Source organism: Portunus trituberculatus, chromosome 18, assembly GCF_017591435.1.
Source record: "Portunus trituberculatus isolate SZX2019 chromosome 18, ASM1759143v1, whole genome shotgun sequence".
Taxonomy (NCBI): Eukaryota; Metazoa; Arthropoda; class Malacostraca; order Decapoda; family Portunidae; genus Portunus; species Portunus trituberculatus.
The window spans coordinates 17,572,994-17,599,985 of NC_059272.1; the positions used below are offsets into that span (position 1 = coordinate 17,572,994).

Here is a 26,992-nt window from a genome sequence, read left to right on the forward strand (position 1 = left end):
CTCCACTCCATTTCTCCACTTTCCGTATCTGCTCACTCATCCGTGTGTCTCACTTCTCTCTCCTCCACGCTTCATCTATCATTCCATTCCACCCAACGTATTCCCACAAGTCTCTTCCTTCCCTCTCTCTCTCTCTCCTTCCCCTCACCTGCTCCCTCTTCCCCTCTCCCACCACTAGACTCTCCCTCCCACAGTCTCACTCTTCACCACAGCTAGTTAACATGCACGCAGTTAGTTGAGTTTTGGGCAGAATTTCAGGCACATTGTTGCAGTGTTGTTGGCATGTGAGCATCATGATGTGTGGAGAGGGATGCGAGGGGCGTGTTGTGTTTGACTGGTGGTGGTGGTGGTGGTGGTGGGGAGGACGAAGTGATGGAGGCTTGGGCAGTTGGGTGCTGGTAGTGGTGGTGGTGATGGTGGTTAAGAGAGGAAGTGTTTTGGGTAGTAATAGTAGTAGTAGTAGTAGTAGTAGTGTGTGTGTGTGTGTGTGTGTGTGTGTGTGTGTGTGTGTGTGTGTGTGTGTGTGTGTGAATGATAGAAGTCTGTGCTTCACGAGTTTTCTTTCTCTTTTTCCTTCCTTTCTTCGTTCTTTCTTTTTTTTTCTCTATTTCTTAAGATACTCGATTTTTTAAAAATTTTCCTCCTTCATTTCTTCCTTCTTTCTTTCCTTTTTTATCATCCTTCTCTTCTTCCTTCTTTCTCTCCATCTCTTTTACCTCCCTCTCTTTCTCCCATCCATCCCGCTTACCTTCCACCCATCCCTCCCTCATCTCTCATATCTCGTTTCCTTCTATCCACATCTCCACTCGTCACTTATACTTTCATTTCTCCCTTCCTTCTCTCTATCCACCCTTCGCGTCCCTTCCCTGTGTCCCTCCACTCATTATCCCTCATTCATTATCCTTGCATGAGTGTAACACGGCTCCACACTCTCTAGTTTGGTGCTTCGTCATAATTCGCTCATTAGACTAATCATCAGCAGACACAGGAATACGAGAGAACGTCTGCAACGCCTGAGAGAAGTACTGGAGCAGGTGTGTGTGTGTGTGTGTGTGTGTGTGTGTGTGTGTGTGTGTGTGTGTGTGTGTGCTTGATGAAGTTTCTCAGGCCACAGGGGAACAATAGCACAGAGTAATGAAGGCAAAATGTGATAAAAAATACACTAGAGGGAAGAGAAGATAGATAGAGAAGGAAGAGAAGAATAAGAAGAGAGGACGAAGGAAAATGTGATCAGAGTGCATTGGGGAAGTGAAAAGATAGAGAAGAGGAAGAGGGTATAAGAAAAGTAGATACAAGAAAATGTTAGTTTGTTGGTTGTCGTGTAATGTGTGTGTGTGTGGGGAGGTGTTAGGTGCAGCAGTTCATTGCCAAGACAAACAAACTGGAAGGCTGTTTCAACACGTAGGTAACGGAGGAGTGTTGCCAAAACGGAGAGGGTGGTAGAGAGGGACTGGCGAGGGAGAGAATGGGGAAGGAGATGACCTTTACATAATGAAGGCAACATGAATATAAGAAAAAAAAAAAAAGGAAAGAAAAAGAAAAAAAAAGAACAGATTACCATTTTTCTTAGTTCATCTTTACGTTACGATTCTACACGAACACAAGAGAGAGAGAGAGAGAGAGAGAGAGAGAGAGAGAGAGAGAGAGAGAGAGAGAGAGAGAGAGAGAGAGAATAGAATCAAACTGATAGAAAAAAAAAAATGTAGCATAGACGAACACACTTTTTAGTTACTGAAGAGAATGAGACAAATATTAAATCAGCATCATATTTTCCAGCTAATTAAGTGGCTAAAAATACAAGAAAACTCCACCTTTTGTGATTTTTTCTATCATTAATAGTGACAAACATGACGTGGAAACTACTCTGCGTTATAAATGTATAAAATGAGAAACGAATTAGATTCCACTATTGAGTTTCGGTAACGAGTGGCAGGGGGCGAGGGAGGGAGGGAGGGAGGGAGGTAGGTAGGATAGGAGGGAGGGAGGGAAGGATGGAGGAAGGGAGGGAGGAAAGGAGGGATGGATGGAGGAAGGGAGGGTAGAAAAGAGGGAGGGAGGGATGTAGGGAGAGAGACATGGAGGTAGGTCTAGGTGATGGGAGGGAGGTCAGGGAGGGTGGTGGAGGACAGGCAGTTTAGATGGGAGGGCGGTAGGGGATGGTGGGGAGTGGGTGGGTCGGGAGTGGGGAGGGCAGAGTTAGTTAGGGAGTGAGTTAAACCGTCACGGTGAAATGAAATCATGTGGACGCATTGCCTGTGTAATCAACGAGGCTCTACACTGCCCTTACACACACAACACCCTGCTACGCCTCTGCCACACCCTGTACACCTTTACAAGGCCTCCCAACCCATACAATTTTTTTTTTTTTTTTAGAGTTTCTTTTTACTTTTATTGCCCTTGACCAGTCCTCCTTTCTTACATTAAAAAACATTACCCACTACACACTTTGCACCTTAATTACACCCTAACTGCACCCTTCATATACCTCCCAGTCTTGTGTACCGAGTGTATTCGACTGTCAAGTATGTATAAGAGGTATGCGTATATACTTTGTAGAGAAATATAATGTAATGTGTTCGAAGGCTTATTCTGCTTCTCCTCCCAGCTGTGTCTTATGGTTCGTTCTTGTCACGTGTGTGTGTGTGTGTGTGTGTGTGTGTGTGTGTGTGTGTGTGTGTGTGTGTGTGTGTGACGTCAGTGAGTTCAGAGGGAGTTAAAGAGAGCAGTGGAGAGAAGTGGAAGGTGAAGGGGATGGTTACGTAGTCAGCATAACACACTTTTTTTTCTTCCCTTTCTTTTCTTCCTCCACTTCATCCTCTACGCCTCCACTTTCCTACCCTTCTGTGGTCTACTTTACGTTCTTCTCTTCTTCCGTGTTCTTTCTCATCCCTTTTAATTTTCATTCTTCCCGCTATTTATCTCTCTTATCTACTATTTTTCTTTCCTCATCTTCATCTCCTTATTATCCTTTTCTACCTCCTCCTCCTCTTCCCCCTCCTCCTCCTCCTCCTCCTCATTTCCCTCGGGCGCTAATTGACAGCCTTCTCGACTAACGCTGAGGAAAATTTATTCTAGAGCAAGACTTCATCGAAAGGCGTGAAGAAAAACGAACTCGATCATAACTCAAGCCTCCGCCCCCTTAATTAAGAGGCTGAAGTAGGTGACAGGTGTTGCTGGAATGAATACACACACACCTATTGCTCCTCTCACTCTTTCCCCTGTACTATATTTTACTTCTCCCCGCACCGTTATCAAACTGATGCGTTTGGTGTGGTAATGTGTGAAGTAATATGTTGCTTGTGATCGGTTATGTTTCACCACCTGTGCTTCATTTGGGAAGGGTTGTGTCTGGGGTGAGTCTGGGGTGTGTGTCTGGAGTGTGTCTGGTTACGGGATTGGAAGTTTGGAAGGTTTGTTTGTAGTGATGGTGTTGAGGTGTGATGAGCGTGTGTGTTAGCGATGTGTTGGTGATGGTAAAGTGTGTGTGTATGTTAGGTTAGGTTAGGTTAGGCACATTTCTTTTTATGTAAGAGGGGAAAGCTTGTCAAGAGCAACATAAAACGAAAAAAAAGACCCACTAAGTTGCCAGTTCTATTGCAGGTCCGAGAGAGTTAGCCCCCTCACCCCCAAAAAAAAAAAAAAAAAAAAATGGATAAACTTTTTCAAACCTTCCTCTTAAATGAAGTCAAGTCATAGGAAGTTTGAAATACATAAGTTTGGTTAGGTGAGGATGATTAGGTGGTGTTGTTGTTGTTAGTCGTGTTATGGTTGTTTGAGTGTTGCAGTGAGTTTTGTTAGGCAGGTTAGGTGAGGTTAGGTGAAGTGTTATTGTTAGGTCTCTCGGTTTTGGATGTGATTGAGATGGTTGTTCTTTGTCTTTGTTAGGTTAGGGTAGGTTAGGTGAGGATGTAGAAATTAAATTGGATTGTTTTCAATTGCATGTTACTCTTAATCGAATGTTTAAGTGTTGCCAGTAGAGTATAAAAAGCAATGTGTTTTTTCATGACGTGAAAGTATTATGTAACTCTTTTTTACTGCACAATGGAGGAAGCTACGAAAAAGAGACGTTCATAAAAAAAGGTCAACTAATTGTCTCCCTCATAAAAGATCCTGAAGATGAGAAGTGTTCTTGAAGTGTATGTGGATGTGTGAGAACGGGAGGGTGTGGCAGAAGTGGTTGTCTGGCTGGGATGTTGTTGACACTGTTAGCTAAGTGCTTTGAAGGTGTCAGTTGAGTTGAAGATGGTGTCGGTAATTACATCAAGCTACACGGTGTCTACTTGTTTGAGTAGAGTGGTAGAAAAGAGGATTCTTTGTCTGAAGTAGTGTTGATGTTGTTACTTGGGTGTGTTGAAGACGCAATTATTCATAGTGGTTGGGAGGAGACTCCATCTTTCCATCATTTTCCTTTCCACTATTCTCCCACCACTGTCTTATTCCGCCTCACGCCCGAAACCGCTCCGCCACCATCACTGCCTCCAGTATATCTTACACGCTTCTGGAGGCGAGGCGAGCCGAGGCAAGGAAGGAGAAATGCAACTGCCACGAATGTTCTTGAAAGGAGGCATTTCAACACTCAACTGAGCACTGTATCACCTCCTGATGTAACTCTTTTTACACTCTCCTTTGCCGGGGAGCACCGAGACACACGACCTTTGAAAAGTAACTGGGAGAAAGAGAGAGGCATTTCAGCATTCAAACCGAGCCTGCCTCTTTTATCCTCACCTAATGTATATTTTGTCTATTTTTACATCTTTTGCAAGGGAGCACCAAGACACATGGTTCTTGGAAAGCAAATAAAAGAAAGAAAGAAAGAGACGTTACAACCTTCAAACCGAGGCTCTTTTCTCCTCTCTTGATAAATATTTTGTCTTATTTTCTTACACTTTCATATCCAAGAAAGCAGGGATACACAACCTCTGGAAAGTAACAGAAAGAAAGAGAAAAATAGTAAGAGAGTAAGAGAAAAGAAGATACATTTCAACATTTAAACAAAAGCTCTTTTATCCTCACCTAATATTATCGTCTGTTTATTTTACTTTCTTCTTCTAGGTGAGTGAGTCTTCGGTGGAAAAGAAGAACGAAGGAAAAAGAGAGAGAGAGAAGAATGATGATAAAAAGAAAGAGGAGGAGAAGGAGGGATACAAGATACAACATTGTCATCTTTACACTTCATATGAAACTAAGATGAAGGTGCAAGTGGGAGAGAGGGAGAAGAAAAGCGGGAGGGTATCTGTGTTTGGGGTGTTTGGTGTCAGCGAGGTGGGGAGGCGAGCGGCAGTAGATTAAGGTGCTGGCTGGGATGTGTGGCGAGGTAAGAGAGAAAGAAAGGGAGAGGGACTAGAAACGTGAGCCATCTGGGAAACCTGGTGGTGATGGTGGAGAGAAACAAGACAAAGAATGAGGTGGTGAAATGAGCTGGAGTGGAGAGTGACTTGGAGAGAGAGAGAGAGAGAGAGAGAGAGAGAGAGAGAGAGAGAGAGAGAGAGAGGATGCGAAGACAATGAGGTGATTATTTCAACAAGGCAGTTTTAGAAGAGCGGAAGAAAAAAAAAAAAGGTAAGAATAATGACCACGAAAATGAAAGAAAAATATATGTAATCAAGAAAATTAAAAAGAATTAAGTGAAGGAAACTCTTACAAAGAAATAATTAAAACATTTTGCTGCGTTTAGCCGGTGGCCTCTTACATGAAGAAAATAAGAAAAAAAAAAACACACAAAGCACCACCACCATCACCACCATCACAACCAGCATCATCACCGCCACTACCAGACATACTGACTTAGCTTCCCCTCTCTTGTCCCTTCGTCCTCGTCCCCACACCCAGCGCCACAGACCAAGAGAATAGCGTCCCATAACCACACACCCACTCACCAACATACCCATACAGCCACGCACAGCCACGCACAGCCTCGCACCCACAGATCTCCCTCTCCTGTGCTGGCGTGTGTTAGCAAGGGAGGGTGGAAAAAGAGTGACCGCGTTCCTCTGCAGCATTTCACCAGCGTCCGATGGATTAGGAAGGAAAATTTGCGTTTAAATGAAGACCCGCCGACGAGTGGATTCGGGAAGTCATCAAAACCAAATAAATCATTTTCATGGTTAAATAATTTCCGGGCGGTCTGCTGGAGTATATTTGTAAAGAAAAGGAGAGATGGGTGTGTTTGCTTCTTTCCTCGCGTGCTTTTGTATACTGTATGATGTGTCTGGTGTTGTTAGTGTTGTCTTCGTTGTTATCGTGCATTACTTTCCCTTTTGTTCACTTCACGTCTTTGTCTACACTGTATATAGCGTTGTTTTTGTTAGTGTCATGCATTAGTGTTCTTAATCTTCTTGTCTGGTGTCTTTATGCTCTTATGTTAGCAGGTCTAGCGGGTTCTTGCATCTTCCCTTTTCTTTTCTTATGGTTTAAGGCACGATATAATAGTCTCACCATCCATGATATCCTACCCCATGACCACATCCTCCCCATGACCACGTTTTCTTTATCCTCACATAACTTACTTTCTAGAGTACGAATTTCAAAAACACTCGGAAAGTTCTGTAACGCTGCCAAACTATAATTTTTCCTTTATGTTACGTTTGTTTTTCACTATATACTTTTCTTTCACCGTCTTCAGCGGCATAAAAATATCACACAAAGAATATAAAAAAAATCATGTTTGTCGCTGATATAACTTCTCTTTTATAGAAATCCCTGATATGCAAATACCTGAAAAAAAAGTAGAAGGCAAAAAGAAATACCACCCGTGTCTCCCACCATCACTTAGCATTCAAACACTACATCAAATCTGCGTTCCCTCTCTCTCTCTCTCTCTCTCTCTCTCTCTCTCTCTCTCTCTCTCTCTCTCTCTCTCTCTCTCTCTCTCTCTCTCTCCCAGGGGCAGTGTCGCTTTATATCTTCAGCCTTCCCGTTTCTGCCACTGGGGATCGTGAAGGGAGCTTGATAACTTGATAACCACGCACACATGCACGCCGCCTCTTCCCACACCCCATCCTATGCACCGCACGCTCTATCTATTACTCTCTCCAGTTTGTATGCAATTCTCTGAGTGCGAGGGGAAAAAAAAAGTGTGGAGTACGTCTGTGTGTATGTGTGGATTTTGGTGTGCCAGTAGGTGTTGTGTGCATGAAAGAGAGAGAGGGGACGTTTACAGTAAGGTGTGTTTGTGTGAGTGAGTGTGTGTATGCGTGTCTGTGTGGATGAAGGAGGGTAATGGAAAAATTGTATAGTGGGTGTGTGTGGATGTACATGACGGAGCTCGTGGTGTAGAGTGGACAAGTGGAAGGAAATGGTCGTATCATTTTACTTTGCGCTGAAAGGGACACGTGAAAGCTTCTCTTCTGAGTTAATTTGGTCTAATATACTTATAGAGTTGACAGTGAGTGAGTGAGTGAGTACGTGTGTGTGTGTGTGTGTGTGTGTGTGTGTGTGTGTGTGTGTGTGTGTGTGTGTGTGTGACTGTGTACCATTTTATATACATGTGCGTAGTAAGTAACATTTAATGGTGTCCAGTGCCAAATAAATGTTACAGGAACTATTTTCTGTATGCAAATGTAATGAACTTTGTACTCTTATATGTATGGGTCAGTGAATTGTCTATCTATCTGTCTATCTATCTATCTATCTATCTATCTTTCTTTCTTTCTGTCTATATATCTGGCTATTTATCAGTATATCTATTTATCTATCTATCCATCCATCCATCCATCCATCTATCCATCTATCTATCCATCTTTCTATCTATCTATTTATCTATCTATCTATCTATCTATCTATCTATCTATCTATCTATCTATCTAGTATCTATCTATCTATCTATCTATCTATCTAACTATCTTTCTTTAATTCTTTCCTTCTGTCTATATATCTGGATATTCATTAGTATATTCATCTATCTATCTATCTGTCCATCCATCTATCTATCTGTGTATGTATCTATCTATCTATCTATCAATTACTGGTCACCTGGACAATATAACCCACTCACTCATCAGTCTATCAGCGGCAGAGCGAGTGAATAAGTGGGTATGTGAGAGAGTGGCTGTTTGAGAGAGAGTGGGTGAGTGGGAGAGTGGAGGCATTACTCGACCCACTTAGGGAAAAAGGGAAAATAAAACCTGGCACTGGGAAAGAATTAAAGAATGGATGACTTACTGTGGATTATTAGTAAGGGGAAAAAAAAAACCAGAGAGAGAGAGAGAGAGAGAGAGAGAGAGAGAGAGAGAGAGAGAGAGAGAGGAGGGAGGGAAGGGAAAGGGGGAGAGGAAAAAAATGTGTAAAATGACTTGAGTTTCCCTGGTGTCCATTTAGAGGCGAGTGAAGGGGGAAGGGAAGGAGGAGGAGGAGGAGGAGGAGGAGGAGGAGGAGGAGGAGGAGGAGGAGGAGGAGAGGAGTGAAGAGAGAGAAGCAAATCCAATTACTGCCCGTCGCTCCTAGAAATCCCTTGAATAATTGACCCCTGAGTGTGATTGAGAGTGCACACACACACACACACACACACACACACACACACACACACACACACACACACACACACACAGTACATGAAGTGTATAGGAGTAAATGTGTAGGTGTGTGTTAATTAAAGAAGAAAACCTAGGCTGCGTCAGGTGAGGTAAAGCAAAGGTGTGTGTGTGTGTGTGTGTGTGTGTGTGTGTGTGTGTGTGTGTGTGTGTGTGTGTGTGTGTGTGTGTGTGTGTGAGTTTGTGTGAGATGTTGTTAGTAGTTAGAGATGGACAGGTTTGTGTAGCTTGCGAAGAGAGAGAGAGAGAGAGAGAGAGAGAGAGAGAGAGAGAGAGAGAGAGAGAGAGAAAATCTTCCCCAAATACCCAAGTCGAGAAAGCTTCTATTAACCTCAGAAACCAATTGGTTGTGGCCTCTTCCTCCTCCTCCTCCTCCTCCTCCTCCTCCTCCTCCTCCTCCTCCTCCTCCTCCCTTCCCTTTGTTTTCCCCTCTTTCCCCTCTCCTTCCTTCACTCTCCTTCCGTATCTTCCTCTTCACTTCCCTTGTTTCCCCTCTTCAGATTCTTCCCTCTGTTACTTCCGTTCTCTTCCCTCTCCTTTCTTCCTCTCGTTACTCCCTTCCTCTCTCTTCTCCCTCTTGTTCCCTCTCTTGTACGTACTTCGCTTCACTTCCCTTTCCCCTTACCCTCTCACTCTCCTGCTTTTCCAACTTCTCACCTCTCCTCTTTCTTCCCTGTTTACTTCTCTTCCCCTTCCCTCCCTCCTCCCTCTCTGTCTCTCCATTCTCTTCTCTTCTGACCACAGTCCTCCTTTTCCTCCCCTCCTTCCTCTTAACTTATTCCTCTAACATTAACTTTCACATCCCCTCTCACCTTTCCTAATTTACTCCCCTCTTACTTATCTCCTATTTACATTACTTTCCTCCTTTATTCCTTTGTCTCCCGCCTGCTTTCTCTTCACATACCTATCCCCAGCTTTCCTTTCACTCTCTCTCTCTCTCTCTCTGCTTCGCTACGGTCAGTATATCGCACGGGAGATATATCAGCCGGACAGCCTTCCCGATAATAGGCTTCAGCGGGAGTAATGTCCGGTATGTGGTCAGAGGCTGTCCAGGTCGATGCGGGGCTGGAGTGGATGGCCTCTGATGCTCCTCCGACATGAGATCGACTAGCGTTCACGGGAGGCTGGTACTGGCTGGCGGTAGGGGAAGGTGAGGGTCCTTGATGAGAATTTTGGGGTATTGGTACGGCATGAGGGTTTTCAGTGTAGGTTGGTGAGGTATTAGGGAAAGGATTTGTGTGTTTTGGGTTTTCTAGGTTCCTGGTTTGTGGTGAAGGGTAAAAGTTTGTTCTCGTTGGTTACTTGTTGGGGTTAAGGGTGGTGTGGTGGTGGTGGTGGTGGTGGTGTTGATGTGGTGTGGTGGTGGTGTGGTGGGTCTTCAATGTTGCTGTTGGTGGCATTGAGGTGAGGCAGCAACGAGGAGGAATCTTTAGGTCAGGGAGGTTCAGATTTACTTTGTTTCTCTTTCCACTTGGAAAATTAAGCACGCTAACCCCTTCTTCCCAACACACACACACACACACACACACACACACACACACACACACACACACACACACACACACACACACACACACACACACACACATCTGTACTCATTTGCCATCTTCCTTTTGTCATATATAAAAGTTATCGTGAAACATGACAAAGGCTCCTAACGATGTATATTTCGAACAAAACTCTCTTTATTCAACTTTCAGATAAAATCAATACAGCGAGTTACAATGCGACGAGTAAAATGAGTTAATGATGCAACTCTAATCAGTCTTTATTTTGTGGCATTTCATTTTTACGTGACGCAGAACCTTTACTTCATTTCTGATTAAAAAAAAAAAAAAAAAGATCTTCACTGAACTTTACAGCATAGATTCTAATGCAAGAGAGAATCCTTTGAGACTAAATAGAACTTGTTTGGAGAGCTTGAGGAGGTTCCAGTGAGAAACAGAATCTTGTAACAATATGAAATAGAGTTTTAGTTGAATATATCAAAAGACAAAACCTGAAAATGACAGAAAGATAGATCGTAGGTTCTAATGAGATATAACCTTGTAATGATGCAGGAAAACAACAACAGTAGATTATAACGAGGGGGAGAAAACCTTGTAACGATATAGAATAGATAAAAAGTGTATTGTTCTCAAACACGCAATTTGGTATTGTTGCAGAAATAAACGATCTTAGCTTCTAGTGAAAGACAAAAGATCATAAAGACACGAGAAAACGAATTGTGGATTAATGCCAAAGACAGAACCTAATAACACCAAAAAAGAATAAATCCTAAGTTCCAGGGACGTAGACAGAACAAAATGCAATACGAGATAAAAATAATAAAAAAAAAAATCAGACAAAACCAAATAATACTGAAAAATAAGCAATCCAATGATCTGATGTAAAGAAAAACCTGACAGTGATAGAAATGAGCAATCGTGTATTATTAGGTTAGATAGAACTTAATGACACCGTGGAAATAAGTAATCCCAGTTTCTGATGAGGCGAACAGAGCTGGCAACGATGTAGGAAAGAGAACAAAGTCCAGGAGGAATGATTAGTGTGTTGATTAATAGCCGGGTAACTTTATGTGATTTTCTGGCTGATGGATGGAGTCATTTTGGCAGCCCAGTCTCAGAGAGAGAGAGAGAGAGAGAGAGAGAGAGAGAGAGAGAGAGAGAGAGAGAGAGGCTACAGTACTGATGGATAGTATTGTTTTGTGGTCAATAATGAGTAATAATAGTGATGGTGAGTGTTATTATTAGTACTCTCTCTCTCTCTCTCTCTCTCTCTCTCTCTCTCTCTCTCTCTCTCTCTCTGTGTGTGTGTGTGTGTGTGTGTGTGTGTGTGTGTGTGTGTGTGTGTGTGTGTGTGTGTGTGTGTGTGTGTGTGTGTGTGTGTGGTTGACTCACTCGCTCTCCTTTATTTGCAGAGACTGTGTAAGTGTGTGTGTGTGTGTGTGTGTGTGTGTGTGTGTGTGTGTGTGTGTGTGTGACAGTGGCAGTGGCTTGTAATTATTTCAGTCCTGCAATCTTAGCCTGCATAGACAAACTGTGGCTATTTGCTGCCTGGGTAGCTAAGGAGGCCAAGCACACACACCCAGGAAGAGAGAGAGAGAGAGAGAGAGAGAGAGAGAGAGAGAGAGAGAGAGAGAGAGAGAGAGATTTACATAGACACACAAGCCATTCTGTCGGTCCTCACGGTACAAACTAAAGCCAGACAGTAAATTAAATCAAACAACAATGACACTGTATATCTATCGTGCCAGGTCAGAGAGAGAGAGAGAGAGAGAGAGGGAGAGAGAGACGTAATAAAAAGCAATGCAATTAAAACTCATAATTACACCACGAAGCAAAAACAAAGATGAACAAAGATAAAAGAAAGAAGAAGAAAGAATCCCAAAAATAAAACAAAATGACAGACAAGAGAACGAAAATATGACAAAGAAACTAAGAAGCTGATAGCAATTCCTCTCACTTTTATACCCCTCCTCTCCTCTCTCCCTCCTTCCGTCCCTCCCTCTCTCCCTCTCCTCCCCTCCCTCCCTCCCTTCTTGTCTCTCCTCGGCGCAGCAAATGGGGAGGAAAGAGACCAGAAAAGGCTACAGGATTCTTGGCTTCCAATTAAGCTTCACTTAGTCGACCAACAGAGGGCTCTGGTGTAAGGGGGAAGGGAGGAAGCTGGCAAGGGGAAAGGGGGGATGGGATGATACTATTGGGGAAAGAGGGGATAAGATTATGTTGGGCGAGGGGAAGTCTTTCGTTGGGAATGTTCAGTGATATAGGAAGGGGAGGAATGGAGGGAGGGAGAGGGGTGATGAGAGAGGATAGGGGGTTGGGGAGGGAAGTAGGAGTAGTTATTGAGGGGGCGTGTTTATTGTTGTGAAGTTGTGATGAAGTTCTCTGTTGTGGTAAATGGTTTTAATTGTTTGTTTTATTGGAGTATAAGTTTTTTAAAATTGGTAAATTGATTTTTCTTTTGTGTTTCATGGATGAGGGAGGAGGTGGTGGTGGTGGTGGTGGTGGTGGTGGTAGTGGTAGTGGTGGTGGTGGAGGATGAAAAGAATGAAAATGAAAAGAGGATAAGGAGAGATTAAATAGAAATAAAGAGAAGAAACGAGAATCGAGGAAAGGGAGAGGATGAGAAGAAATATAAAAAAAGGGTAAAACAAGACCAATAACGCAGAAAATCTTTAAAATGTCACCAAAACCAGAGAGAGAGAGAGAGAGAGAGAGAGAGAGAGAGAGAGAGACACAAAACAGGCCGACAGACAGACAGACATACACATTTGACACAACACCAAACAATAACATCACACACACACACACACACACACACACACACACACACACACACACACACACACACACACACACACACATCACCATACTAAGCTTGTTCACCATAACTCAATAACACCACCCACACCTTCACTATCCCTCTCTCTTGCCACCAAAGAGTGTAAGGCGCATCAGGAGTATTCCACTATAATATTTCACCCTAATTGCTTATACCGAATTTTGGCGCGAGTGTGTGTGTGTGTGTGTGTGTGTGTGTGTGTGTGTGTGTGTGTGTGTGTGTGTGTGTGTGTGTGTGTGTCCCGGTGAATGTCCGTGTGATATATAGAAGCAAGGGAAGGTATAGGTGTAAACATCAGCTGGCTACGTACTTGTATCCTCTCTGTCTTGTCTTTACACTTCCTTCGCTTCTCTCTCTCTCTCTCTCTCTCTCTCTCTCTCTCTCTCTCTCTCTCTCTCTCTCTCTCTCTCTCGTGTCTTTACTTTCGGTTTTGTCATTTTGTTAGTGTTAGTTTAGTTCTTTCTTTTTTTTCTTTATTTTTCTTGCTTTTCTCGCTCTTCTTTTGTTTAATTTCTGCGAGTATTTTCTTTTATCCCTTTTTCCTTCTTTCCTTCTTGTTATTGCCTCTGTGTAATTTATTTTCTTTCATACTGTTTGTCTATTTTATTTCTCGTATCTAATTCTCTCTCTCTCTCTCTCTCTCTCTCTCTCTCTCTCTCTCTCTCTCTCTCTCTCTCTCTCTCTCTCTCTCTCTCTGTTCTGACTCTGCTTCTGTTGCTGTTAGTCGCTCTCTCCGTCTCTCTTATCTCTCTCTCTCTCTCTCTCTCTCTCTCTCTCTCTCTCTCTCTCTCTCTCTCTCTCTCTCTCTCTCTCTCTCTCTCTCTCTCTCTCTCTCTCTCTCTCTCTCTCTCTCTCTCTTGTCTTTCCTGATTTTCCTTCCCCTTTTGCCTCTTGTTTTCCCTACCTCCTTGTTTACAACCCTTGTGTTTGCTTTTGAAATTTGTCTGTTCTCTCTCTCTCTCTCTCTCTCTCTCTCTCTCTCTCTCTCTCTCTCTCTCTCTCTCTCTCTCTCTCTCTCTCTCTCTTTCCCCTCTCCCTAATTTTGGTATAATGCTTGTTCTTGTTCCTGCTTTGTTCTCCTTCTCTCAACCTCTGTCTTTCCTCTCCTCCCTATTTTTCCTCCATGTTTCTCTTTCTCTGCATCCTTCTCAACTCCAAATTTTCCTCCACTATCTATCTTCTCTTCTCCATTTTTCGATCTTCTCTTCTCTGTTTCTTCTTCCTTTTTCTGTGTCTTTATTATCAAGCTTTGTCTCTTCTCCTTTCTCTTCTCGTTTGTTCTTTTTTCTTTCGTTTTTTGTTGTGTTTCTTCTTATTTCTTCCTTATCAGCTCCTGGCTCTCTTTCTCTTCTTCTTATTTCTGTTTTTTTTTTTTGCTCTTCCCCTTCCTCTCTGTTCTTCTCTATTTCTTATCATTTCTTCCTTATCATCTGATCTTTTGCTTCTTTATTCCCCGTGTCTCTCTCGGTCTTGTCTTCTCTTCCTTGTCCCTGCTTTCGTTCTTTCCAGTTTGGTGGTGGTGGTGGTGGTGGCGGTGGTGATGGTGGTGGTGGTCAGTGTTGTGGCGATGGTGGTGGTGAAAATATTGTTTAAAAGGTTTAGACTAATGACAGCACTCTCTCTCTCTCTCTCTCTCTCTCTCTCTCTCTCTCTCTCTCTCTCTCTCTCTCTCTCTCTCTCATGGTCGAATGGTTATGGTCGACGTCAACCAATTGGAAATGTTTTGGGAAATTTACACCCCATTGCGGAGAGAGAGAGAGAGAGAGAGAGAGAGAGAGAGAGAGAGAGAGAGAGAGAGAGAGAGAGAGAGAGAGAGAGAGATAACTATAGAGAAAAAAATGGAGAGATAAAGGAAGGATAAGGAAATAGAGGAAAAATGGAGAGATAAAGGAAGGGATGGAAGGAAATAAGTGAGGAAGAAAGGAAGAAAGGAAGGAAAGAGAAGTGAAAGAAAAGTGAAAATACGAAGATTAAAAAGAGAGTGTGAAGAATGGAAGAGGAAACACAGGAAGAAGTAATAAGATTATGATTATTATTATGATTATTGTTATTATATTCATGAACCATTGTAATTGTAATATTCTCTCTCTCTCTCTCTCTCTCTCTCTCTCTCTCTCTCTCTCTCTCTCTCTCTCTCTCTCTCTCTCTCTCTCTCTCTCTCTCTCTCTCTCTCTCTCTCTCTCTCTCTCTCTCTCTCTCTCTCTCTCTCTCTCTCTCTCTCTCATATCACGCTTAACTATCAAGTGAAGAATCCACGGCCAAATTTTCCTGGCATTATCGTTACGAGAGAGAGAGAGAGAGAGAGAGAGAGAGAGAGAGAGAGAGAGAGAGAGAGAGAGAGATGGACTGAGGAGGTGATGGGAAAAGAAAGAAGGAATAAACGGAGAGAAATGAAAAGGATAGGCAAAGAGTAAGAGAAAAGAACAAAGATATGAGAAAGAAAGAAAAATTAATATCATAGAAAAACACGAATAAGTTAAGAAAGAAAAGAAAATGGGACCGGAAAATCAGGCTATGAGAAAATGGGAAGAGGAAATTAGACAAGAAAAAGAGACACGGAGAGAGATGAGTGACAGGGAAGGATGAAGGATAAAGAAGGGACGGGGGGAGGAGGAGGAAAAGGAGAGGAAGAAAGAGGAAGAGGGTTAGAGAAGTGATAAAATGAAGACACAGAAAGAAAAAGGGGAAGAAAAATCAAAGGTAAATTAGAGAGAGATTGGAGGAAGAAATGTTTAGAAGAGAAGAAATATTCCTCTTTTAGTGTTGCTTTGAATATTCTCTCTGTCGGGAAAGCTGAAGTCTATGGCACGTTATTTTTAGCTTCCTCCTCCTTCTCCTCCTCTTCTGCTTTTTCCATCTTTTCCTTCTCCTCCTTCAGTAATTTTCCTACTCTCTTTCTCTCCTTCCTTCCTCCTCATCTCGATCCTTTTGTCTCTTCCTTTCTCTTTTCTCCTTCCCTCAGTGTCCCTTTTCTTCTCCCTGTCTTTTCTCTCCTTCATTTTCTCTCTTCACCCCGTTCCTTCTGCTCCTTTTCTCTCTCTCTCTCTCTCTCTCTCTCTCTCTCTCTCTCTCTCTCTCTCTCTCTCTCTCTCTCTCTCTCTCTCTCTCTCTCTCTCTCTCTCTCTCTTCCTCTCCCTGTTTCTTTCTTGGTTCTTTTTTTTCTTTTCTTTCTTGTGTTGTCTCTTAATTTTGGCGTCCACTCCCATCTGGTTTTCTTGTTTGCCTTTCCTGTGTACTTTGCCTTCTCTTCATTTCCTTTTTCTTGCGCCTTGCATAGTCGTAAATGTAGTAGTAGATTTCTTGCCACCCCCGTCCTCTCTCTCTCTCTCTCTCTCTCTCTCTCTCTCTCTCTCTCTCTCTCTCTCTCTCTCTCTCTCTCTCCTCGTTCTTTTCTTTTTACACAATTCTTTTTTCTTCTGTTCGTATTCTTCATCCTCTTTGCACATTGTCCTTTCTCCTCGACTTCATCTTCTTTTCCTGTGCACATTTTTTATCTCTCTCTTTGCGTCTGTTCCCTTCATTGCCTGTCTCACTTTTCCTAACATCAGGATGCTCAAGGACAGCACGACAGCCTTCTGTTTTTCCTTTTTGCCCTGTGATTTTTTTCCTTCGCTCCTCATCGCTTCCTATCCTCTCCTATTCATCCCATCTTCTCTTTCGTACGCAGACAACATCTTCTGCTCTCTGGAGAAAGCCAAGGAAGGAAAAATTCAGAAAGAAAGGGAATGAAGCTAATGTTTGCTATTTTCCCTGGTCTTGAGGAGTGTCGAGGCAGCGGAGGCGGTGAGGGCCCTCGGAAACGCCGCCTCTGTGCAGACGAGTGCCTCAAACCCTCGCGAGGACTCCCGCCCTCAACCGCTGGAAGGCTCTCGTACCCGTGAAAAAGCTGTTAGGCTTAAGCGGCTCTTTGACTTGTAGAAAAAGAGAGTTTTGGGGCGTGCTAAATGTCCGTCGTGATGTCTGTCGCCTTGTCTACACAGAGGTACTGCCACACCACACCACACGCCACTTACACGCCACGTACTCACTCAGGCTGCTCAGGCTGCTCCCCACGCCCATCTCGTTGTGTTCTCATTTATTTCCCACCAGGGCGAGGTGGTGGATGGCTGGGAGTGACTCCCTTGTGGAGCTGCCATGCGGTGATTCATTTTGTTACTTTCCTTCCTCTGATGCCTGCCACGGCTCAGCGCTGGGTGAGGGGAGGGCTGCACTAGGCCACAGAGGGCTGGAGGCTACCCCGACTTAGGACTGCTGGACTGAAAACTAAGGCTCGAGATGTCAAAGTGACGGGAACTCGGGCCGGGTAAAGGCTTGAGACTTGAGCCACGACTGTAAAGGGATGGATGATGTGGAGGGGAAGGGACGGCAGCAAGGAGGAGGTGGTTGCCCCTGCGGCGTGCAGCAGCGCCACGCGTGGCTGGCTCGTGGCCGCGGCGTGAAGGCTGCCGAGAAGGCACACGGGGCGAGGCAGGTCTATCTGCTTGAATGCGAGGCAGAGAGAGGCAGAATGACTGGACACAGTCATTGCCTGCTGCTTGATGAAGCATTTCCTCCACAGTGGCGCAGCAAGACACATATTGTTATTGCTCTCCCGCGGCGCCCTCCTGTGGGAGCCGTGGAAGCATTACGGCTCCTGCGGGACCTGCTGAATGTGCCCGAACATCCCGCCACTGCTGGGCCGCTGCTGCTGCTTCCTCCTCACGTCGTCCGTGGTGGAAAACATGCTGGCCGCGCCGGGCTGCATGTGGGAGGCGCGTGTGTGTGGCTGGCAGGTGAGGCGTCCTAGGCCCTTCCCTCTTCCTCTCCATCCCGCCCTCAACCCGCCTGCCCGTCTGCCCCCGCCTTGTCTCGCAGTTTTTGATCCCCTCCTGCCTCTTTACAGCCCGCTCACTCCTAGCTACTCTCCCTTCCCATCAGCTCGCCTCATGCAGGTCGCGTTCTCCTCACCCGATCTCATGTTTTATTCCCTCACAGAAATGCTGGACTCATCTCTCCCTCCGGCTCTCATCATTCCTTTTCACGTGGCACTGTTATCACCGGCAGCAACAGCAACATCAGCACCACCATCACCACCATCACCACCACCACCACCACCACCACCACCACCACCACCACCACCACCACCACCACCACCACCAGACACACAGGAAGATGTTCAGCTAAGTTCCTCCCTCTACCAACCTTCCCTCCCACCTCGTCGCCTGGCAGCCTCCCAGCCCAGTAAGAGGATGAGGCAGGATTCAGCTGTGATTGTTTGTCGTCGATCTGTTAAGACGACGTATATATATATATATATATATATATATATATATATATATATATATATATATATATATATATATATATATATATATATATATATATATATATATATATATATATATATATATATATATATATATATATAGAGGGAGCAGTAGGGTTTGTTACTAGGGTGTGGGGTGCGGTGACCAGTTTTTAGGGTGAATGTAGTGTTGGGGTGACTTTGTTGAGATGATCTATTTACATATGGATTGGAAGTTGCCTGTTAACAAGATGTGGGTCGAAGTGAGCTAACCAGCCATTCACCCAAATAGCCTGCTAGTCTATGAGTCGTTCATTCATTCATTCATTCTTTCATCCATTCATTCATTCATTCATGTGGTTAGTTAGCCAGTCTGCTGGTCAGTCAATCAGGTAGTAATACATCCATCCATCCATTCAGCTAGTCAGTCAGCCAGTCATACACTCAATCAGCCAGACAGTCAGCCAGTCATTCAGCCAACCAGTCAGACAGTCAGCAGTCAAGCACTCAGTTACTTAGTCAGTCAGTGAGTCAGCCATTCAGTCAGCCAGTCAGCCAGTCAGCCATTCATCCTGTCAAGCAGTCTGACACGAGGGTGGTGCAAGCACTTGAATTGTCTTGCTCATTATCAGTCATTGAGGTGATTTATGCCTTCCTCAGACCTCTCTCTCTCTCTCTCTCTCTCTCTCTCTCTCTCTCTCTCTCTCTCTCTCTCTCTCTCTCTCTCTCCCGCTCCGCATTTCATTTTCCGTCATTTCCTTCAAGTTTTTCAGTTTACTAACTCTTCTTGTAGGCGGTTTCTCAATTTTCCTCTGGCTATCCAATTCCTCCTCCTCCTCCTCCTCCTCCTCCTCCTCCTCCTCCTCCTCCTCCTCCTCCTCCTCCTCCTCCTTCTCCTCCTCCTCCTCCTCCTCTTCCCGCTTTCTTGATATCTGCTTTTTCTTTCGTGTTTTCTATATTGCGTCCCTCTCATTTCTTCACTTCCTTTCCACTTAACTTCCTCTCCTCCTCCTCTTCCTCCTCCTTTTCTTTTCTTCTTCTTCTTCCTCCTCCTCCTCCTCCTCCTCCTCCTCCTCCTCCTCCTCCTCCTCCTCCTCCTCCTCCTCCTCCTCCTCCTCCTCCTCCTCTTCAGTGGTTGCTGACGTTGCAGTCCTCCTTGGTCTCGTCCACTTCTGCTTCCCTTCCACACCACATCGCCGCTCCTGCCTTCTTCCCCTCTCTCTCTCTCTCTCTCTCTCTCTCTCTCTCTCTCTCTCTCTCTCTCTCTCTTTCCTTTAGCCATTTTCTCTCCTTTTGCATATCCAAGCTTCCCTTTACTTTTTCTTCTTCCTCTTTTTTTTTTTTTTTCATTTTTTGTTTCGTGGCTCCAAGATTTTTTTTCAGACATTCCTCATAAATATGCAGACCTCCTTCTCCTCTCTTCCTTCCTTCCTTTTCCTTTCCTTTCCTTTCCTTTCCATTCCACTTCCCTCCCCTTTTGCCTCTGCTCTCCCCTTAGGCGGACCGCTGATGAGGGAGGGGATATGGAGAGGGGTGTTCTGAGAGGGCTAGGTAGTGGTGGTGGTGGTAGTGGTGGTGGTGGTGGTGGTGATGGTGGTGATGGTGGTGGTGTCTGATCATGCAAGCAGTAGGGACGTTCATTTCCAGCAGTACCAACAGCGTCACTCTAAACCACACCACGTCACTGCCATGCCACGTCTGTCTGTCTTTGTTCTACCTTCTTATTCCACGGCACCTTACTGAATGCCATGTCACTGTAATTCAACGGTATCCTAATGCTTTCTCTGCACTCTAATAATACTACGCCAGCTAAATGCCATCTTAATCCTTTCAATACTGGGACACATTTTTACCTTGAGATTTGTGCACGATTAGAAAATTTTATTGATATTATTTAGGGTTTTGAAGATTAGAAGATTAATGGCCAAAGTCTTCGCTATTTTAATCCCCACATAAGTTTCTGAAGCTGTATAAAATCACCAAATAGCAAGCAGAATGAATATGGAAATGCGTCATGGTACTGAAGGGGTTAAGCCAACATATCACAGCTTTTCCCTCTCCACACCATACCGCGCCACCAAAATACCATTCCACATCAATTTATCACTGTCTTGAACTCTAATTCCTCACTAGCAGACACTCAACACCACGCCACACCACATCATACCACGCCACACCACATCATACCACGCCATATCACGCTATACCATGCCAGGCCATCACTACATTGCACTTTCACGCCACGCCACTCGTCACCGCCACGCCAGCCATTATTGCATCGCTTTGTGCCGCCACGCCGTCTCTCCATCCGCGCCACGGCAGCCTGTAGCGCATGTCACGCCGCGTCACGCCGCCAAGCGTCACGTCAGCTCCCTGCCACAGCGCAATTTGCCACCACGATTTGCCACACTATACCACATCCTTCTCTGCCACATGACACCACCACCACCACTATCACTATCACCACACCGCCTCACCAGATCACGAGCACCACCACCAACAGCATCACACCACCACCACCACCACCACCACCACCACCACCACCACCACCACCACCACCACCACTATACCTTCATAACACGACAGAAAACTTAACATATATCTCCCTTTCACCCTGAGGCCCCGTCCCTGAACCTTCCTTTTCCTCCTCTTCCTCCTCTTCCTCCTCCTCCTCGTCCTTCTCTTCCTCTTCCTCTCCCATTCTCACTATCCTCATTTTTCCTCCTTGTCGTCGCGTCCCTTTCTCTCCTCCCCCTCCTACCCTGCTTCCCACTTCCTCTCTCTCTCTCTCTCTCCCCCGTGCCAGGTTAATACCAGCGAGGAATGAACACCTACATTTTACCTGAGGGCAAATTTTAACCTTTAAGAAACTCCGGGAGAAGGATGACCTCCATTAGGGAAGGGCGAGGCTATTGCTCCTGCTGGCGGGTGGGGTAGGAGAGGAGGGAAAGGGGGAGGTAGTGGAAAAGGAGAGAGAGAGAGAGAGAGAGAGAGAGAGAGAGAGAGAGAGAGAGAGAGAGAGAGATGGTTAGGTGTGTAGAGAGAAGAAAAGAGGGAGATATATATATAGGGAGGTGGTGTAGAGAGAGAGAGAGAGAGAGAGAGAGAGAGAGAGAGAGAGAGAGAGAGAGAGAGAGAGAGATTGCAAAACTTTTTGTGTCTCAGCCGATATCTCGAGTTTCTTTCTTCCTTTCTTCTTTATTTCATTTCTCCTTCCTTCTCTCTATCCCTCCTTTCTATTCCTTCTTTTTCATTCTTTTCTCGCTTTCCTTCATTTGTTCAGATAAAACCCGCATTATTAACCAACTCATTTCCTGACTTTTTTCCTTGTGTGTTCGTATGTCTTCCTCTTTTCCTTGTTAGTTCATTTCCTCTTGTTCTCTTTGCTTTTACCACATCCATCCATCCATCCATCCATCCATCCATCCATCCATCTAACCGCATCCATTTGCTGTGTTCCCCTCCTCTTCTGCCCCTCGCATCATTCTGTCTCCCTTCATCACTCTCTCTCTCTCTCTCTCTCTCTCTCTCTCTCTCTCTCTCTCTCTCTCTCTCTCTCTCTCTCTCTCTCTCTCTCTCATTCCTTTCCCCAATAACAACTTCGTTATATCTCCCCCTCTCCCTTCCTTCCATCCCTCATTCCTCTCTTCTTCTCTCCCTCCCTCTCTCTGCCTTCCCTCTCCTCTCCTCTCCTCCCCTCTCCTCTTTTCTCCTCCCAGTAGGTACTCTCCTTACCTCAAGTTAAGCTTTTTACTCCCTCCCGCTGCCCATCCCAACTCACATTTGCTGTTTGGAACTTTCTGTCTATGGTTCTTGTTGCTGTCTGAATTCTCGCCCCTCCGCAGATGTGTAATAAAACCGTGGCTACTTTTTTTCTGAGGTTTATGTCGGTGGGTGAAGTGTTATTACGTGTTTTGAGACTTGTGTTGGAAAAATGTGGTAAAACAGAGATGATTCTTTTTCTTTTTCTTTTTAAGCGTAGTATTGGTGGTTGATGTTATGTTGCGTTTTTTTTTTTTTTTTTGCGTGTGTTTGTGTGTATTTTTAGATGGTGTTGGTGGTGTGTTGTAAAAAAATGTGGTTGCTCTTTCTGTTTCATCTTTTTTTTTTTCAGGTTTGTATTGGTGAGTGGAGCATTCGCCTAAGCTTTCAGACCGGGATATTACAAGACCATGGTGATTTTTGAGATTATGTTGGTGGTTGAAGTATGCTGTCGTGTTATCATGTATGGCATCTGACTGCGGTAATTTTCAAAGACTTCTACGTGACTGAAATATCCTTGCGTGTTCTAAGACTCTTATGTTCCAGGAATATTACAACACCGAAGCATTGTTACATGTTCTAAGACGCTAGGGTTGTGTTTGAAGCCGTCTCGCAGGGTCAGTAAGCTCTATTGGTGTCCTCGTCTTCTTTCATGCCATGTTGAAACCTTTGTTATTGCTCCAAGCGCCCTTTGATGCTGCTTCAGGCCCTAATTGATGTTTAAAATCTTCTTTCATGTTGTTAAAAGCCTCCAGCCTGTCGTGTGAGGCTCTGTGTGCCGCCCCGAAGTCTCACTCGTGATGTGCCGCTCGCTAACCTGCTTTTATCTTTATTGGTAATGCATAATTCTCTGACGGTGGTGAGACTCGATCTTCCTTTGTTTCTGTGATGTTCCTGTGAATTTTGCGAGTGACGGAAGGACAGTTGAGTAATGTTTAATGTTTCTCCTGCTCTCATGATTCGTTATTGTACCACTCCGAGATTGTTGTTATAAGAAATATCTCTACTTTTGTGTGTGTCTGTGTTGTCTTTATGTATTTTGTGAGTGATGGAAGGATGGATGAGTAATGTTTAGGTTAGTCTCTTGTGATCATTGTATTGTTATTGTACCACTCCGAGGTTGTTTTTATAAGGAAACTCGACTTTTATTGGTGTGTCTTTGTTTTGTCTTTATATATTTTGCGAGTGATGGAAGGATGGATGAGTAATATTCAGGTTGGTCTCTTCTCTTCATCGTAACATCATCATTTCTTTTATTTAAACCTCCAAGTTCCCCCTTTGTCTAAATTCAAGGTCACCACTAAGACATTAATTCCTATCGAGATACCTTTCCTTCTCTTCATATCGAACATCAAACCTGACCAATCATTACTCCAGCATCAGATTTGAATTCCTTTTATTTAAACCTCTAAGATCCCCCTTTGTTTAAATCCACAACTGCAACCCTGTAAGACCATTATTGTCATCTTAAGCCTTACCTGAATCTCCTTAATACTCCAAGTGTCCCCTTCTCAATCCTCTCCCAGATGCTTCGTAAAACGCCACCACTCTTGCTCGCCTTCGCTGGAACTCAGTCAACGAACGATACCATTCCCCCTTTCTCTCTTGCTCTCACTTATTTCGAAACGCTTTGCTCTCTCACCACGACGATTTCCAGTTCACAGAGATGACTACCCTGGTTCCCAAGAGTTTTTTTTTTTCCGTTATTAATGTAGAAATTTTGTTAATCTCGCAGTGGAACCATAAAACAGATCATTAAAAACACTTGCACTTTCAACTGGAGCTTTTTGAATGTAGCAGAGGTGAGGCGGGGAAGTGTTTCAGAATAAAGTCCTCTACTCTCTCTCTCTCTCTCTCTCTCTCTCTCTCTCTCTCTCTCTCTCTCTCTCTCTCTCTCTCTCTCTCTCTCTCTCTCAGGGTCCCCACGCGGCGTCCTTGCCTGAGGTTACCTGCCCCGCCAGTGTACCTGAGCTCGCTGCTAATACTTTACATTCCCCACTGCTATCGGTGGCCGCCTCCTATTGATTCACTGCACCATTAAACTCCGCCTAATGCGCTTACCAAGGTCTTTTTTCTTTTTATTTGCTGGAGAGAAAGAGAGAGAGAGAGAGAGAGAGAGAGAGAGAGAGAGAGAGAGAGAGAGAGACGCCTGAATATTCCACAGTCATCATCATTTCCACTTCTCTTCCTTGTGAGAGAGAGAGAGAGAGAGAGAGAGAGAGAGAGAGAGAGAGAGAGAGAGAGAGAGAGAAGCACAAGTAAATAGAGAGAATACCAAGAAATGGAAGTAAAGAGGAAACAAAAGGGAATGCTAATGAAATAAACAGCATGAAATGAGTAAATAAACAGATTAAAAGAAAGGAGGGAAGACTAAATACATAAATAATGAAGAGAGAGAGAGAGAGAGAGAGAGAGAGAGAGAGAGAGAGAGAGAGAGAGAGAACAGGTTAATGGGAATGTAGATGAGAGAAGAAATGATCAAACAAAAAACACGAGGAAGAGTAATTGGTAGAGAATGAATAATTAAGAGAGAGAGAGAGAGAGAGAGAGAGAGAGAGAGAGAGAGAGAGAGAGAGAGAGAGAGAGAGAGAGAGTTCTAATCTTCTTCCGCATTAAATTTCACACTGTAATACATCTAAGAGAGAGAGAGAGAGAGAGAGAGAGAGAGAGAGAGAGAGAGAGAGAGAGAGAGACCTCCTAACCATGGCCAATGTCTCTAAATGGACTAAACATTTTTTTTCCTTTTCATAATAGGATTAATTATTATATAGGCACTTTATCTCTCCCTTTCTTTATCCTTCCTTCTTCTTTTACTGTTTCTCTTTGCTCTCTTTTTCTTTCCGTTACCTTTACCTTGCATCATCACCATATTTCTTTTTATCATTTACTTCGTCATTATTATTATCTTTTATTACATTTATTGTCATTTATTAACTATTTTTTCTTGTTATTTATATTTATTACTATTATTATCTTTATTATTACTTTTTCTTTCATTATTTATTCTTTTACGTACCTTTTTCCTTTCATTTTATTTCATTCTTCTCTCCCCATGTCTTCTTGTGACTAATTTATATCCCTTTTTCTTTCTTTTTTCTTTTTTTTTTTCCTCCTATTCATCATCATCGTTTTTTTTTTTTCATGTTTTCTTAATTTATTACCGTTACTTCTTTATTATTTTTTTTTCTATTCATTGTCTTTCTCTTAATTCTCATATATATCTCCATACCCTCTCCTTTTATCGACATTCTTCTCCTTTTCTCTGCATTCTTACCTTTCTTTTATGCCTTTCCATTCTCTTTATCCTCTTTCCCCTATTTCATTACGTTTCCCCTTCATTCTCCCTTCCCCTATCTCTCCTTCCATCCCTTCGTCAGTAACTTTCACCTCCCCTTCCCTTCCCTTCCCTTCCCTTCCCTTCCCTTCCTCTCCTGCATTTGTCTGTCTCTCTGTGCTCCCTTTCCTTTGTGCTCCTCTTCCTCCTTTCTCTCCTCTCTCTCCTCTCCCTCTTCTCTCTCTTATTCTGTCATGGCGTTGCTCGGTCTTCCTCGTCACTGCTACTCTCTCTCTCTCTCTCTCTCTCTCTCTCTCTCTCTGCCCAGCCTTTTTGAAGGTTATTGGTGTAAAATCTTGTTATATTACGTGTTAAGAATCTATGTACATGTATTTTCTCTCTCTCTCTCTCTCTCTCTCTCTCTCTCTCTCTCTCTCTCTCTCTCTCTCTCTCTCTCTCTCTCTCTCTGTTCGTTCGTGTGTGCGTGAGTGCGTGAGTGAGAAAATGGAGGAAGAGAAACAGTAAATTGAATCAGGCTCGTCCACTCACTCTTGGAGGCTGTGTGTGTGTGTGTGTGTGTGTGTGTGTGTGTGTGTGTGTGTGTGTGTGTGTGTGAGTCAAACACGATGCAATATCCCTGTGTACGTGTGTTTAGTGTGTATGATGATTGCCCTTTATACGAGAGAGAGAGAGAGAGAGAGAGAGAGAGAGAGAGAGAGAGAGAGAGAGAGAGAGTGGAAAGAGAACGAAATGTCAGCTGTTTGTCTATTCCAATTATCCTCGTATCAAAATGGAATAAAGTGAGAAAGAGAGAGGGAGGGAGATATGGAGAGAGAGAGAGAGAGAGAGAGAGAGAGAGAGAGAGAGAGAGAGAGAGAGAGAGAGAATGGGGAGGAAAAGTGGGGATATGATGTGTAGGGTGAGAGTGAAGGAGGAGGAAAGAATAGAACGAGGAGGGAAGAAATTGGGTGGGATGCATTGAGAGAGAGAGAGAGAGAGAGAGAGAGAGAGAGAGAGAGAGAGAGAGAGAGAGAGAGAGATTAGACACAATATTTCAACTTGTGGTCTTCAACAATACAGCAAGACTAAATTTGATATGCCCTCTCTCTCTCTCTCTCTCTCTCTCTCTCTCTCTCTCTCTCTCTCTCTCTCTCTCTCCCCATCTGACCATTTCCTTCTTTATTCAATTTCTTTTGTCATTAACTTTTTATGATGTCTGTTTGTTTTTCTGCTCCTCCTCCTCCTCCTCCTCCTCCTCCTCCTCCTCCTCCTCCTCCTCTTTTTTTGCCTCCTGTTTCCTTCCTTTCTTTTCCTCTTCTTTCCTTTCATCCGCCCTTGTCTTCTCCAGATAACAATGTCTCCCTTTGTTTTCCCCTTCCTATCTATTTCTCTCTCTCTCAGTACAGTACTTTCCCTTCCTTCTCCCCTTCCTTATCTCAGCCAACCTGAACACCTCTCTCTCTCTCTCTCTCTCTCTCTCTCTCTCTCTCTCTCTCTCTCTCTCTCTCTCTCTCTCTCTCTCTCTCTTTCTCTTTCTCTTTCTCTTTCTCGTGCTTTCCCTCGTTGATATCCATTTGCACGATTTCACCTTCATTTTTCCACCTACATTCCCTCCTTTTCCTGTTCCCTACCATAGTACACCCTCTCATTTTCCCTCTTCCTCCATATCATCTTTCTTCCCTTCCCTTCCTTCACTCATGTCATAATATACATTTGTAAGATTTCACATCCATTTTTTTCCCATCCACAACCCTTTCATATACCTTCTCTTTCATGGTACACCCTTTCCTCGCCTTC

At 44.0% G+C, this 26,992-nt stretch overlaps 1 protein-coding gene across 1 annotated transcript in view; it reads right to left on the reverse strand.

Annotated features, from left to right (window-relative positions):
* The window catches only part of LOC123505460 (angiopoietin-2-like), a 132,820-nt gene that overhangs the window by 16,092 nt on the left and 89,736 nt on the right, over positions 1–26,992 (reverse strand). The gene's annotated exons all lie outside the window — the stretch shown is intronic.